The sequence below is a fragment of the Octopus bimaculoides genome, chromosome 1 (genome assembly GCF_046866305.1).
Source record: "Octopus bimaculoides isolate indiv1 chromosome 1, ASM4686630v1, whole genome shotgun sequence".
NCBI lineage: Eukaryota > Metazoa > Mollusca > Cephalopoda > Octopoda > Octopodidae > Octopus > Octopus bimaculoides.
This window is the reverse complement of record NC_142928.1, coordinates 106,609,737-106,624,174: the sequence shown is the minus strand read 5'-3', so window position 1 is coordinate 106,624,174 and position 14,438 is coordinate 106,609,737. Positions and strand designations below refer to the sequence as shown.

The 14,438-nt window shown below is 39.5% G+C and overlaps 1 long non-coding RNA gene across 1 annotated transcript; it reads left to right on the top strand.

The window, feature by feature from the left end:
• The first annotated feature begins 4,065 nt into the window (after positions 1 to 4,065).
• On the top strand, positions 4,066 to 10,429 carry LOC149137672 (uncharacterized). The gene is made up of 3 exons (XR_016238931.1): positions 4,066 to 4,356; positions 7,776 to 7,881; positions 9,515 to 10,429. It is a non-coding gene; the product is annotated as an uncharacterized LOC149137672 (long non-coding RNA).
• The last annotated feature ends 4,009 nt before the right edge of the window (positions 10,430 to 14,438 follow it).

Sequence of the window (14,438 nt, the reverse complement as noted above, 5' to 3'; positions counted from 1 at the left end):
GCCAGGCGAAACTCTCCAGGAGCTGGCAGCACGTATACGCCAGGATGCAGCTACCTGTGATTTTCCAGCGATCACCAACCCACAGGATGAAGCTCTGAGACAGAGATTCATATGTTCGGTTAACAATGAAGCGGTTCTGAAGGCGCTTTTTAAGATAAAAGACTCAGAACTAGATTTTGCCCGTGCTGTCCAAGTTGCCATTGAGACTGAATATGCAGCAAAGGTTGCAAAAGAAACTGTATACGGTTTCAAAACCAAGCAGGTCTACAAGGTGCAACAGAACAAGAGTAAGAGTCCTCAAAAGAAACATCAGCAGTCTTATTCCACAAACCAGGAGAAATGCTACCGATGTGGAAAGGCCCACAAAGCGACAGACTGTCCTTTCAGGGAAACCAAATGTCATTTTTGTGACAAAAAGGGACATTTGCAAGCGGTGTGTAGGAAAAAACAACAGCAGCAACGCAATGGTCATTCACAAACTCCCGTGAAAAGAATCACAAAAGCTGAGCTAGTCAAGGCGATCCTAGGTGAAGTTTCCCGAGACACTCACAGTTTAATTGTGCCAGTAACAATTCAGAACAGACTGTTCACAATGGAATTGGACACTGCTACTACAGGCAATTTTGTTTCCTTGCCAGTCTGGAAGCAACTTGGAAGACCAAAGCTGCAAGATGTCAAGCATCGCTATGAATCTGCCAGCAAGCACGACCTGCCTGTTCTAGGAACTTTCATGGGCCAAACCAAGGATCCAACAACTGGTAAGCAGGATCTTATACCTTACATAGTCACCAAGATCTCTGATCTTAATTTACTGGGTCGGAATGCTATCCAGACTCTGGGAATTTCCGTAGACACTGCTCTAGGTTTGAAAAGCATAGACAGCCAAGCTAAGAGGGAAGGTGCAGAAGGGATGTACCCAAAGACCTCAAGTGAGCCCTATGTTTCCCTGCAGCAAGATTGTCACAACATGTGTGATGAATTTCCAGATCTTTTCAAGCAAGAATTGGGATGTCTCAAAAACTTTGAACTGGAAGTGAAGTTCAAATCGGACGCAACACCAGTCTTTCATAAGGCACGTCCGGTCCCATTTGCTCTTCGTGATGACCTAGCCAAAGGTTACGAAGAAGGCATCGCCAAGGGAATATGGAAGCCAGTTCAGTTCAACGAATACGGAACGCCGGTGGTACCGATTCGTAAAGCAGACGCTTCAAGCAACCTGAAGCCCAAACTACGGATTTGTGGTGACTACTCTGTGGGAATTAATGACCAACTTGCTGATCACCGTCATCCAATGCCACTCCCTGCTGAACTGATGCAGAAACTCGGAGGTGGATTCGGATATACAAAGATAGACCTTGCTGATGCCTATAATCAGATCAAGCTGGCTCCAGAGAGTCAACGCAGACTTGCACTCAGCACTCACCGTGGAGTACTCCTGCAGCAACGACTCCCTTTCGGAATCAAGTCAGCACCTGGTTACTTTCAGGAGATCATGGAAAACCTGACCCATGATCTACTGGAGTGGCCGTCTTCCAGGATGACTTGCTCGTCAGTGGGAAAGATGCAAACAGTCACCTAAACATCCTAAAGTGTCTGCTCACACGTCTAAGCGACTATAGGAAAGTGTTAAATAGCTCAGCGGGCTGCTTGTCTGAATCACGTCGGAGGAAAGTGGGTTATACATCATTAGATGTACACCTGACTTTCCTATATTAAATTAGGAATGAACGAAACGCTGAACTCCAGACTATCAACACAAACAATATTTATTCATGGTGGAAAATATACATCTTTAATCTTGTTTGTTGAGACGTCTCCGGTGTGTGAGAACATGGTTGTTGGGACGTTGGTATATTGATGTGAGCTGTCTAGCGTGAGTTCGAAAGATGGAGAGACAGCTAGACACGTCCTTGCTCAATCGCTGGCCAGCAAGAAAGAGAGCGATCAAAGCGGGAAAGCTTGGTTGTTGAATCCACGCATGCGTGAGACTACGCATGCGCACGGCGTTACTACACGACAATGGACTCAGATGTCGCCGTGAAAAGTGCCAGTTTGCACTACCCAGTGTAGAATACCTTGGACACATTTTGTCGGCTGAAGGGATCATGAAGGGATCCAAGGTCGAAGCAGTCTTAAAGATGCCATCTCCAACGAACGAATCAAGCTTGAAATCTTTCCTAGGTTCAGTTCGGTTTTATGGAAAGTTTATCCCAAACCTAGCCAGTATAGCAGAGCCACTCTATTGCCTTACGAAAAAGTCAACTATTTGGAAGTGGGGAGATGAGGAACAGTCAGTTTTTGATCACTTGAAAGATGTATTTTCATCGAGTCAAGTTCTGATACACTTCGATCCAAACAAAACTTTGGGACTGGCTTGCGACGCATCAAACGTTGGTATTGGAGCAGTCCTGTTTCACCGCTATCCTGATGGAAGCGAGCGCCCAATAGCCAATATGTCCAAGACTCTCACTTCTGCACAGCGTAACTACAGTCAAATTCAAATGGAAGCCCTAGCTATCATATTTGGCTTGCAGAAATTTTACCAGTATTTGTACGGTTGTAAATTCGTACTCGTGACTGACCACAAGCCACTGACATCACTATTCAGTCCGAGGAAAGGGACGCCACTTCTCGCTGCTAACAGACTAGCACGATGGGCCCTGTGGCTGAACCAGTTTGACTACACCATTGAATATCGGAAATCAGCAGATCATGGCAATGCTGATGCCCTCAGTCGCTTGCCATTCGGTGATGACAATGACTTTGACAGAAGGGAAAATGGTGAAGACATAGACATGGTGTGTGCCATCAAAGCTCTTAGTATTCAAGTCCAACCTGTGGATGCTAATCTCCTCCGTCAAGAGTCAAGGAAAGATCCAGTGATATCTACAGTGATGCACTACGTCCGTGAAGGCTGGCCACCAAAGAACATGGAGATCAATGACGAAGTCAACAAGTTCCGTAAGTTATCAAACTCACTTAGTATATGTCATGGATGCCTTATACATGGATCTAGAGTTGTGATTCCACATAGCTTGCAGCCAAAGATCCTCAATCTTCTGCATCTTGGACATTTTGGCATGGAACGCATGAAACAACTAGCAAGAACTGCTGTTTATTGGCCTGGTATCGATGCTGTTATAGAGATAGCCAGTCGACGATGTGATTCGTGCAACGAACATCAAAAGCAGCCATCTAAGCCTCCAGTTCACCCATGGATGTTACCAGAAAAGCCGTGGAGTCGCTTACACCTAGACCACGCAATAAATTTTATGGGTAGAGATTGGCTGGTGATCACAGATGCTTATTCCAAGTACCCATGCATTCATTCTACTTCCTCCACATCCTCCAAAGCCACTTTAAATCTGCTTGAGGAAGACTTTGCACACTTCGGATTTCCTCACACATTGGTCACCGATAACGCAGCAACTTTTACGTCTGGGGAGTTCCAGAGCTGGTGCAAAGAACGTGGGATCACACACCTGACAGGGGCACCTTACCACCCAGCTACCAACGGAGCAGCGGAACGTTTGGTGCAAACCTTCAAACAAGCTCTGAGGAAGTCTTCTCTTCCGCCGACACGAGCACTTCAAGAGTTCTTGATGCAGTACCGGAGAACACCGACATCCTGTGGATTCTCTCTGAGTGAACTTTTGAATCACCGGCAGATACGAACAAGGATTGATTCTCTGCTGCTATCGCCAGCAAACAGTCTAAGGAAGCACATAAGTCTCAGGTGACTCCAAGCTCGGCTGATGTCGCTAAAGTTACCAGGCAGTATAAGGCCGGAGATCCTGTGTATGCACTATACTATGGACCTCGCCGAGACAAAGATTCCCGATGGGTACCAGCAATCATTAAGAAGTCATTGGGTACTCGCTGCTTTAACGTTAAGTCATACCTCATGGCCCGATGTGGAGACGACACTGGGAACAGCTGCGACCGCGGTACACAACTGAGGAAGACAATGAACCTGGTGATGCAGAAAACACTATATTTCAATTTGCAACAGATCACCCGATAGAGATCTCAGAAACTGTGCCACTAACTCAACGACAAACCAGACCCAAGATCATGTTACCCGTTCCAGAGTATGGACCAGACAACCCAAGACGATCCAAGAGAACCCGTAAAACCCATGAGAGACTTTGCTGTTGATACTTCTTGTGTCGCATCAATTTCAGTGGGGAGGTGTTATATGGACTGTTAGATATGTAATTCGTCTGACGTTCCGTGTATCACTGTGGTTCGTCTGAGTTCATTGTTTCATTGTTGTTGTCTTGTGTGACTGTCGTAGTAAAATGTCATTGATATATATGGCGGACATGACTTTTGTTTATTCATAACGAACATTGGGTGAGTGCGTTCTTTGTATGTAATTGAATAATAAATGTAATAATTAAATTGTACAACTCGTTGTGTTATCTCTTCGAGTCTTCCGAGGGAAATACAACAGATAGTATGACTAGGCTATAAGAAAACATTTGATTCTCTCCCTCAGTCAATAATGCTAGAGTCAATACGCTTTGCCATTAAGAAAGTGACGACATGATCTACAAAGCTACTGTATAATAGAACTAATAGAACTAAGTTATTCACAGGGATATTCCAGGGCGGCAGCTTATCAGTATCCATAACCTTAAATATATAGGATAGTGATGAAACTTTCTAGTAAAAATAGCAACTTAGCACAAGCACAAAAGGACAGATATTGCTTTATGGGAGAGGGAACAAATATTGTTGTGAAAATATCGGAGAAAAGAAGGAACATCGCAAGAGAACCAACGAAACACTTCTACCTCTTGTACTCCTATAATCACAGGTGCACTTGTCGTCGTCATGTTTCGTACGCTTTTACAATGCGTTGATGACACTACGGTGAAAGTCTTCCCTATTAAGCACGAGTTCTCCCATCAGATGAAACCTAGCGTTACTTTGTTATGGCTTTCTCAGTGTTTTCTTAGCAGAGATATTGGGGTGGTTTGCCCTTACCTTCCCCAACTGGATGGCCATTGGCCTACAAGGAGCTCATCCATCCTTCGACAGGTCTTGTTTTTAGTTCTGCTGTGTGTCCAGACATCCTCCACACAAGAGTAGCAAGTGGGGAAGACAGTTTAGTTGCCGACCTCTCGACCTTGAAACAGGTGGTACTGGTTCACATGGTTCCAGTAGCAGGTCTCATCAACCTGTGATGAGATCTCTGACCTAGGTGCACTAGGTTATGTAAAAGCAGATTTGTACAAAGCTCTAGAAGTGATGGTATCTTTCCTACCAAAAGAACAAAGCAAATTGATTAGTAAAGCATTTCAGAGATTCTATATTTGTGGTTCCTCGACTAAGGACATACACACAATCACATGTATGTAAGAAATACACGCACATACAAGGTACACATGCACATATGCACACACTCACACGCACCCCCCACACATACATGCACTTAAAACAACAATGAAACACATGGTTGTGTACTAAAGTGGCTCGTACATACACTACATGAGTGCAAGTATCTCCGCATTCACTACATGAGTGCAAGTACACCCACACTCTGTATATGAGTACCTGTGTACCGACACTCACATACAAGCACGCACACACAAGTACACATATACATCTACACATGCCCTCAGATATTCACAATCCCCAAGAGCTGTCTTGACCTGTTTTCAAATGACTTTATCACTTTTTAGTTGACTTCTAAAATGATAAAAACAAATACCCCATCCTAAAATACATATACACACAAGTATATACAACATTCATTCATACATACATAATACATACATACATACATACATACATACATACATACATACATATTTATCTGTGTTAATTACATCCCAAAGATAAAGCCTTGAATCTTTGTTGGAAGTCGACTCCTTCCTCTGTGGAAGATCTATAATAATTAAAAAAATAGAAGAGACATACATACACACATGTACGTACACACACACACACACACGCACGCACACACACACACACACACACACACACACACGCCCGCCCGCCCGGCCGCACACACGCCCGCACACATACACACACACACACACACACACACACACACACACACACACACACACACACACACATTTCAAAGCGTTATACGTCAGTTGTTTGAAATGGTGTTTGATATTAAGAGAAATAATTTTCACCTTGAAGCAATGGAATTTTTATCACTAAACAATGTCAATATAGGTTTGTTGGAATAAACATTTACTTGGTAAATGCAATAAGAGTACGAATTACCTTGACCACGTGAAGTGGAAACGATGTCAAGGAGTTCGAGCAACACTTCAAGCAAGTTGTTGGATTTTTATAATGATACCAGCAACTTCTAACAAACCTTGATAGAAATAGAAACAAATGAAGATGTGCATGAATATATAAAGACAATGGCTGAGAGAATAGGAATCTTAGCGGATAATTTGTTAATTGGAAGTGTTGCTGCTGTCTGTTGTTTTCTTTATACTCTTGATATTATCCTAGGTCAATGCGAAAATGGCAGCAGTGTACACTCAACACAGTTACATTGCATGAAGTGGCACTAGTGTTATCAGACTAGATTAATGATTACTTATGATTCCAGAACCTTTAGGTTTGTTTTAATGAACTGGTGTTCAGTTGGCTCAACCCTCTGCCTGTACAAATCATTTTTACAAGTCTGTACTAAACGTGTGTTTTTATTCTTGTTTTCAGATTTTTAGCTAGCCCCTGTTCCGTACATTCTGAGTAATACAAAGCTTTCATTTCATAAGTCTCACCTTACTCTGCTAGTTGAAAAAAAGTTAAGAATGTGTGTCACATATGGGGCATAGACGCTAGGGAAATATGTTGTGATAAACAGATCAAGCAAAGGATTAAATGATTACGGCTTCAGTAAGCTGTTCCCCTATGACTTAAAAAGAACGACCCACTTCAGTCATAAATGACCATGGAACTGCACCTAGAAATTTCCCCTCCGAGGCACAAGTCCCAGCAAGATTGTTTGTGGAAAGAAGACCAGCAGTCACCCATGCATATCAGCCTCCCCTCTCCACGCCATCGATGTTATTCAAGTGAAAGGCAAAGGCTGATACAGCTTGGCACTAGTGACGTCGCAACTCATTTCTGCAGCTGAGTGAACTGGAGCAACGTGAAATGAAGTGTCTCGCTCAAGAACACAACACACAACATGGTCCGGGAATTGAACTCACTGCCTTATGATTGTGAGCCCGATGCTCTAACCACTGAGTCATGTGCCTTCACATGGTTACTTACTTCTATGACTACTTTAAAATATATACTTCAGTTATATTTTAAAGTGATCACAGAAGAACATTATATCATACCAACAGAAAAGGATACAAAAATCGAACAGTAATACCAGAAAATATAATTTATTGGAAATATTCCTCGAGAAATAAAATTTTGTTCACTGAGGCATTAAGACATTTTCAGTCCCTAAACTAATTCCCGTCTTTGCTGAAATGGCCGATCAAACTGACTGCTTGACAGTTTAAACACAATTCTACTTTTTTTAATTAAAAAAATTTTTTTTTTTAGAAAATATAAGAATATAAATTTAATCTCCTTTTTACTCCATTTGATATAGATTATCAGACAAGCGTTTATCTCACTCTTATCCTCTTTTACTACATGTTGTTGTTGCTGCTTTGGTGGTAGTAGTGGTGGTTAGCCTCAAGTCAACCCTATTGAACAGACCTATGATTAAAGGTGTTCCAGCCTATCATGTCTTTCCCAGATACTTCAACATTCATTTCTTTCACTTGTTTCAGTCACTGGACTGTGGCCACACTGGGGCACCGCGTTGAAGGATTCAGCCGAACGCATCGACTCCAGTACTCATCTTTTCACCGTATTCGGAGATACCCTTTTAAAATGGTAGTGTATGATTTAAATAAAATCTGGCTATTATTTCAGACATGTTAAATGATCACACAGAGAATCTTTCATTGGTTTTACATGTTATATTTGGGATGTGATACTTGAACGTTTTCAAATTGTCTCATGTAATATTGAGCTACTCAATGTAAATCGTATAGCAACAGTTGTTCATTATCAGCACGGAGTTTATACAGCTTCAAGATGTCTACTCTGGCATTATATATTTAATGTTCAACATATGTGATAGATTAATGGTAGGTGCATAATATTGCTCGACAAAACCAATTTATATGAATTTAGCCTAGAAAGATTATGTTCTGAATACTGTTCCTGGCCGATAACTTGATTATGGCGTTGAAAATAAAGTGTTTTCCGAGCTAAATAAAAAGCAATGTCTTATATTAGACATTCTTTTATTCTTTTACTTGTTTCAGTCATTTTGACTGCGGTCATGCTGGAGCACTGCCTTAAAGGGGTTTAGTCGAATAACTCGACTCCAGGACTTATTCTTTTTAAGCCTAGTACTTATTCTACCAGTCTCTTTTGCCGAACCGCTAAGTTATGAGGGCATTAACACACCAGCATCGGTTGTCAAGCCATGTCGGGGGAACAAATATATACCTATGTATACGACGAGATTCTTTCAGTTTCCGTCTACCAAAACCACCCACAAGGAAGTGTCACGCAATGGGACTGAACCCAGAATCATGTAGTTGGGAAGCAAGCTTCTTACCACACAACCACGCCTGCGCCTATGACATTTTTTTGGTTTCAAAGAAAAGTTAGGTAGATCGAATCTTTCTTTTATTGGCTACGAGAAAGAAAACGAACAGTAGGCGCTTAGGTGGATGTGAACTCGGAAAACAGAGAAAGTAAATCCTTTATATTTTTTAGACTGAGGCCCTATTTGTTTTAGCCAGCACTAGCTTAGACTGGGCAGCTGAAGAATTCTATCGGGAAGGAAATAAAAATTAGCCCTGTTTGACTTCCTCTTTCCTGACCAATTTCATAAACACTTGTAGATACGAACCAATGAGAAATCCTCATCCAGTTGCAAATAGCAGTTAAATCACCAACAAATAGCACCCTTCCATCATAAAAAAGAGGACACATTAGACAATGTAGTCGTAGACATACAAAAGGACAAGATCATGATTGGAATGCCTTTGACTATAGATCTGCTAAACCAAGTCTTACTTAGGAGCAAACAACATTAACAACAAGAACAGCAACTCTATTAAATAAAAAAAAGATGTATTTCTGAGAAATATCTTCACAAAAATCTTGAATGAAATTTGTTCCTAAAAAATATGAGTGAGACTAAATCAAAAAGTAAAATGACTTTCATCTTAAGAAAGTCATATTTTTAAAATGATTTGTGTTTTTAAAGAAACGTCTTTTAGCATACAAATGTGTGTCTATCCCAGTGGTTTTCAATTCGACAAATATCGGTGTCTTCCATCATTTACGACTTGGTCTTATCTTTTTATAAGAAAGAGACAGAATGCAAAGGGCAAGAAGAAATTTATCCTAGCAGTTGTTACTCAAATAACGACTACCAGGACACGTAGACAAAATAAATACAGGGTATTCAGAATACATTTGACGCTATTTTATCTCCGTTTTTCAGGAACATCTTGATGAATCAGTGAACAGTCTACGGCCTTGAAGAGCACAAAAATTAAATTTTTAGTTGAGAAAAAGTTAGCTGACATGAAGTACTGGAAGCCATCTGAATATTTGAAAAGTATCATGATGATTCGTGCTGGATATCAAAATACCATCATGACTGGTGTGTGTGTGTGTGTGTGTGTGTGTGTATACTAGCAGATATACCCAGCGTTGCCAGGGTTAAAGAGAAGAATGAAATTTAAAAACGCCGTCTAGATTACGCAGGTATCAACTGTTCTATTATAGGTAGGATCAACAAAAGAGTACTCAACCAGTGAGAGATAAATATCATTTGGTATGCACAATTTACAAAGGTTTTTTTTGTAAACAGTATATATTAAATGAGGTACGTACAAACCGACCTACCTACATACATACACACACACACACGTATATACAATACACATATATATATGTACACACGCGCTCGCGCGCACACACATACACTTACGCGCACACTCAATAAAAATGCGGTGCGAGTGGGCGACAAAGAGATATCCACAAAAGCATGGTAAAATGCTCAGTTCCTCATCAGTTACCAAATATCAGCACAATTTTGACACCTTTCTATTATAATGTTCCAATAATGTTGTTCAATTTCGTGATATAAGCAACGTAGGTTACTTGGGAGTATAAATGGGCAGACATGGTAGACAAACACGAACAGAGAAAATAAAACAAGTACAAAAACAAGAAAAGCCTGGTGGGTAAAAAGGGCGAACTATAAGAAAGGGAAAAAATATAAAACAAAAGAAACAATTAAGAAAGGATAGTAACAAAAAGTAATAAACGAAACAGAGGGATATTTGTATGCTTAGAATGTCTTTTGACTATGCAACAACAATAAGACGGGTAGTGCGAAGTAACACTAAAGGAGAGATGGAGATGGTTTTATATATATATATATATATATATATATATATATATATATATATATATATATTTGCGTATTTAAATATTTACCAAATATATTGGTAAGATAAGTATTGTAACTGTTACCAAAGTAGCAAAATTGTCACTTGAAAAGTTGTTTATACTTGGTTTAAATATAATAACTTTCGAAAAGGTGATACAATTTTGGGTGCATATATATATATATATATATATATATATATATATATATATATATATATGCTAGCAGAAGCACCCGGCGTTGCCCAGGAAAGAAATTGTTCCTTATATATTGGAAGGAAAAAGCAAAATACGTTGTATAGGAATTTGTTATTCTAAATTCAATTTATTCTTCAATTGAGAAATCAATTCTGAATTCATAATACAAAAAGAAAAATACTACTACTACTAATAATAATAATATAGGAAAAATTTGATCATCTGCACAGCATCGTTCTGGATGAAGATTAAGTTCATGTTCATTCACAAATGCAGCCAAGTCTGTGATGTCATAATTTGTCTCTCTTGCTATGTCTCTTGAAGTTAAATCACTAATTTGACGGTTTGCTTTTGGCAGTCCAGAGCCAGACTCTTGCAAATTTTTGCCTCGCAAAACTTGATCCTCAATTTCAATCAGTGCTTGGTTAAAAATTGTTTCAGAGAACTGAATATTGATAACTGGGTTTGTCCGTGGAACTGCATACTTTAAGTTCTCAGCCATGTCCTCATGATGTTTCATCCAAAGCTGTAGGGGACAGTCAAGTTGACACATATTCAATATTATTGCAAAAGGGTTACGGAGTTTCCTTGGAGAATCTGATATTGATGCTTCAGTCAATGCAAGGTCCCATTGCTCATCATTTCCTCTTATGCCATTTATTGTTTCTCCGGGTGTAATACTTGGGTAATTGTGGGTAAAGGAGTTTTCTTGCATCTTCATCTCGTTGACACAAATTTAAAAAGGCAGCAAAGATAATTTCTTTTGCAGAAGTGTTTGTTGCAATGTTGTTTGTGAAGATAACCCTATGGCCATTCTCTACATCAGCGTTTCTCAAGCGGAGTTCTGGATAAGGTTCCTAGGGGTTCCCCGAGAAAGAATGAGATAAGCTAATGCTAATTTCATGATCGTAATATTACAATACATGCACAGCATGTTATTGGTTATTGTAATATTGTAATGTTGTAATATTGATATCATCCGATCTAACCTATTATGTTATCAAAAAAGTTTACAACCATTGGATATATATATATATATATATATATATATATATATATGAACTCCCCGAAGAGAAATAAATGAGGAACCCCAACAGCTCTTTCTTCTTTGTGAAAGTCTCTCATTTATTTCGAAACATGTGTAGGAATTAAAGGAACTTTTATTGACATGCATTTTGCTCCATTTATTATTATCCATATCTTCTCAAAATGTATCACTTTAACTTGGTATCTCTACCTGTAAAATGGCTGTGATATCTTGTTTTTTAGTGTAATTTTGCTACCTCTGGTAACTATTAAAGTATTTAAATTATCGAAAGTTTTAATAACTGAGATAATATTAATATATACATAAACTTATATATCATCATCATCATCATCATCGTTTAACGTCCGCTTTCCATGCTAGCATGGGTTATATATATATATATATATATATATATATATATATATCACGTGAACTACGATGAAAAAAATGAGAAAGATATGGTATATAATATTTTTTGTGCAGGGTTTCTTTGAGACATGTAATTTATTTTAAAGGTTATGCAAGGGTAAAAAGGTTGAGAAACATTGCTGTAGATGGACACTCAGATAAATGATGGCTGGGTGCCTCTCATGAATGGGAAAATTGAAGATGCGCCAAAAAACCTCATTGGTACTGATGTATCTTCATCTGTCATACTGTGCATTCTCTCATTTTTCTTAATCTGCTGACTGCCATTCTGCATAAGAGTGTGTGTTGCAGCATCTAAACCTTTGTTTATATATTTGCAAACATACATAATAGAGTTAACAGAGTTGCAGAATTCAACATTGACTCTGTTTACCTGTGTTCGTCTTTGCTTCGCTGTAGAATACTGATCATGTACATCTGCCCCGACGCTTCTTGTAGAGAGTGAGAACATCGTTCTCGGAAACTTTTTCGAAAATTAAAACGGGGATTAAATGAAAAAATGAGTTACGTGATTATCTTCACAAGAGTGATTGAAGTAAATGGCGATTGTGGAACGTCCTACACACACACGCACACACACGCACGCACGCACACACACACACACACACACACACACATACACACACACATATCGTTTGTGAAAAACAAATCTGGAGGAGAAGCATACTCTAAGATGTAGAGCAGTGTATATTTCAGTGGGGGAGACCGGTTTATGGGATTACCCTGGACTTCCCGTCCATAAAGGGTTTAGCTTTATGGCATATCGTCACACCCCAAAACCTATTGGCTTAAAACCTCTTCAAAATATAGAAGGGGAAAAACCTCGCTACGAAGGTAAAACAATAGGAAATTATCCCTCTTTGCCATTGGATATCAACTTCTGGCTATGCCTCCATCATGCGGGTTCGCTGTTTTGGGGGCAAGCTTTCCCGCAGCTCGTCTCTTTGACCGAACTGCAATCGTGGATCAAAAAGAGGCCGAGGAAGGGCGATGGCACCGCGAGTGTCGCGTTGCCCTCAAGCAACTCATGACCACAGTCTAATGACTGAAACAAGTAAAAGATAAAAGATTATATACACAGACACGCACACACACACACACACACACACACACACACACACACACACACACACATATATATATATATACACACACACATACATGCATACATAACCATGCAGAGAGTGAATGGGGGCAGAAAGAAAGAGGGGGAAGCGTCGGTGAAAGGTGAGAGATTTCTACAGCGTGCTTATTGCGTAAATATAAGATTTTTTTGACTCGACGATCGTGAGAAATACAAATAAGTTTTCATATCAGATGCAAAGCTAACTATTAAAATTATTTAATTGATAATAATTTCCCTTCGACAATATTTTTTCAAATAGCCAGAAAAAAAATATCCATTTGTTGTTTATTATTCGTATTAATATTATTTGACATTTCGTCCGTCTTGTCGTTCTGAGTTCAAATTCTGCCGAGCCCGACTTTGCTTTCCATTCTTTCGATGCCGGTAAAATAAATACTAGCTGAACATTTCCCCCCTACTTCTAAATTGGTAGTATTGTGCCGAAATTTGAAAACAATATTAAAGTTATTTAGTAATTTGGGGCAAAAGGTAAAATGCAAAAAGCAGAGTGGGATAAGCTGCCAAAGTAGAACAAGAAGAGATACGTGACATAGAGAGTCGGTGAAGAGGACACGTGATTTGTGACGAAAGAATTTTGACAAAAAAAAAACAACTAAAATGTTAATAATAAAGCTGAAGTGAAGACCAAATATATAGTGCGTGTGTTTAATTGGAGAAATATGACCATCTCAAGTATTACAAAATTTAGTTGTTTTTGCTTTTCAAACATCTGAGGTTGATAAATAAGTAGCAGTTATCAACTGAGATGATCCAAGCAAAAATTGAACAATCCTCTTATCATATAATGTTGTACTGAAGGATGATAATGCATTAAAGCTCACACCAGCAGCCTATTGATTCTACCAACAAAACTTCTTTGGCAGAATCGTTTGAGTGTCGAGAAATTGCCTCGCAGCATTTGTTCTGGCTTTTTAAGTTCCAAGTTCAAATCATACCGAGGTCAATTTTGTATAGGCGCATGTGTGGCTGTGTGGGTGAGAAGTTTGCTTTGAGGTCACCTAGTTTCGGATTCAGTCCCACTGCATGGCAACCTTGGGCAAGTGTCTTCTACTATTGCTCCAGGCCGATCAATGCCTTGTGAATGAATTTGATAGAACGAAACTATGTGTGTGTGTGTGTGAGTGAGTGAGAGAGAGAGAGAGAGAGAGAGAGAGAGAGAGAGAAAGAGAG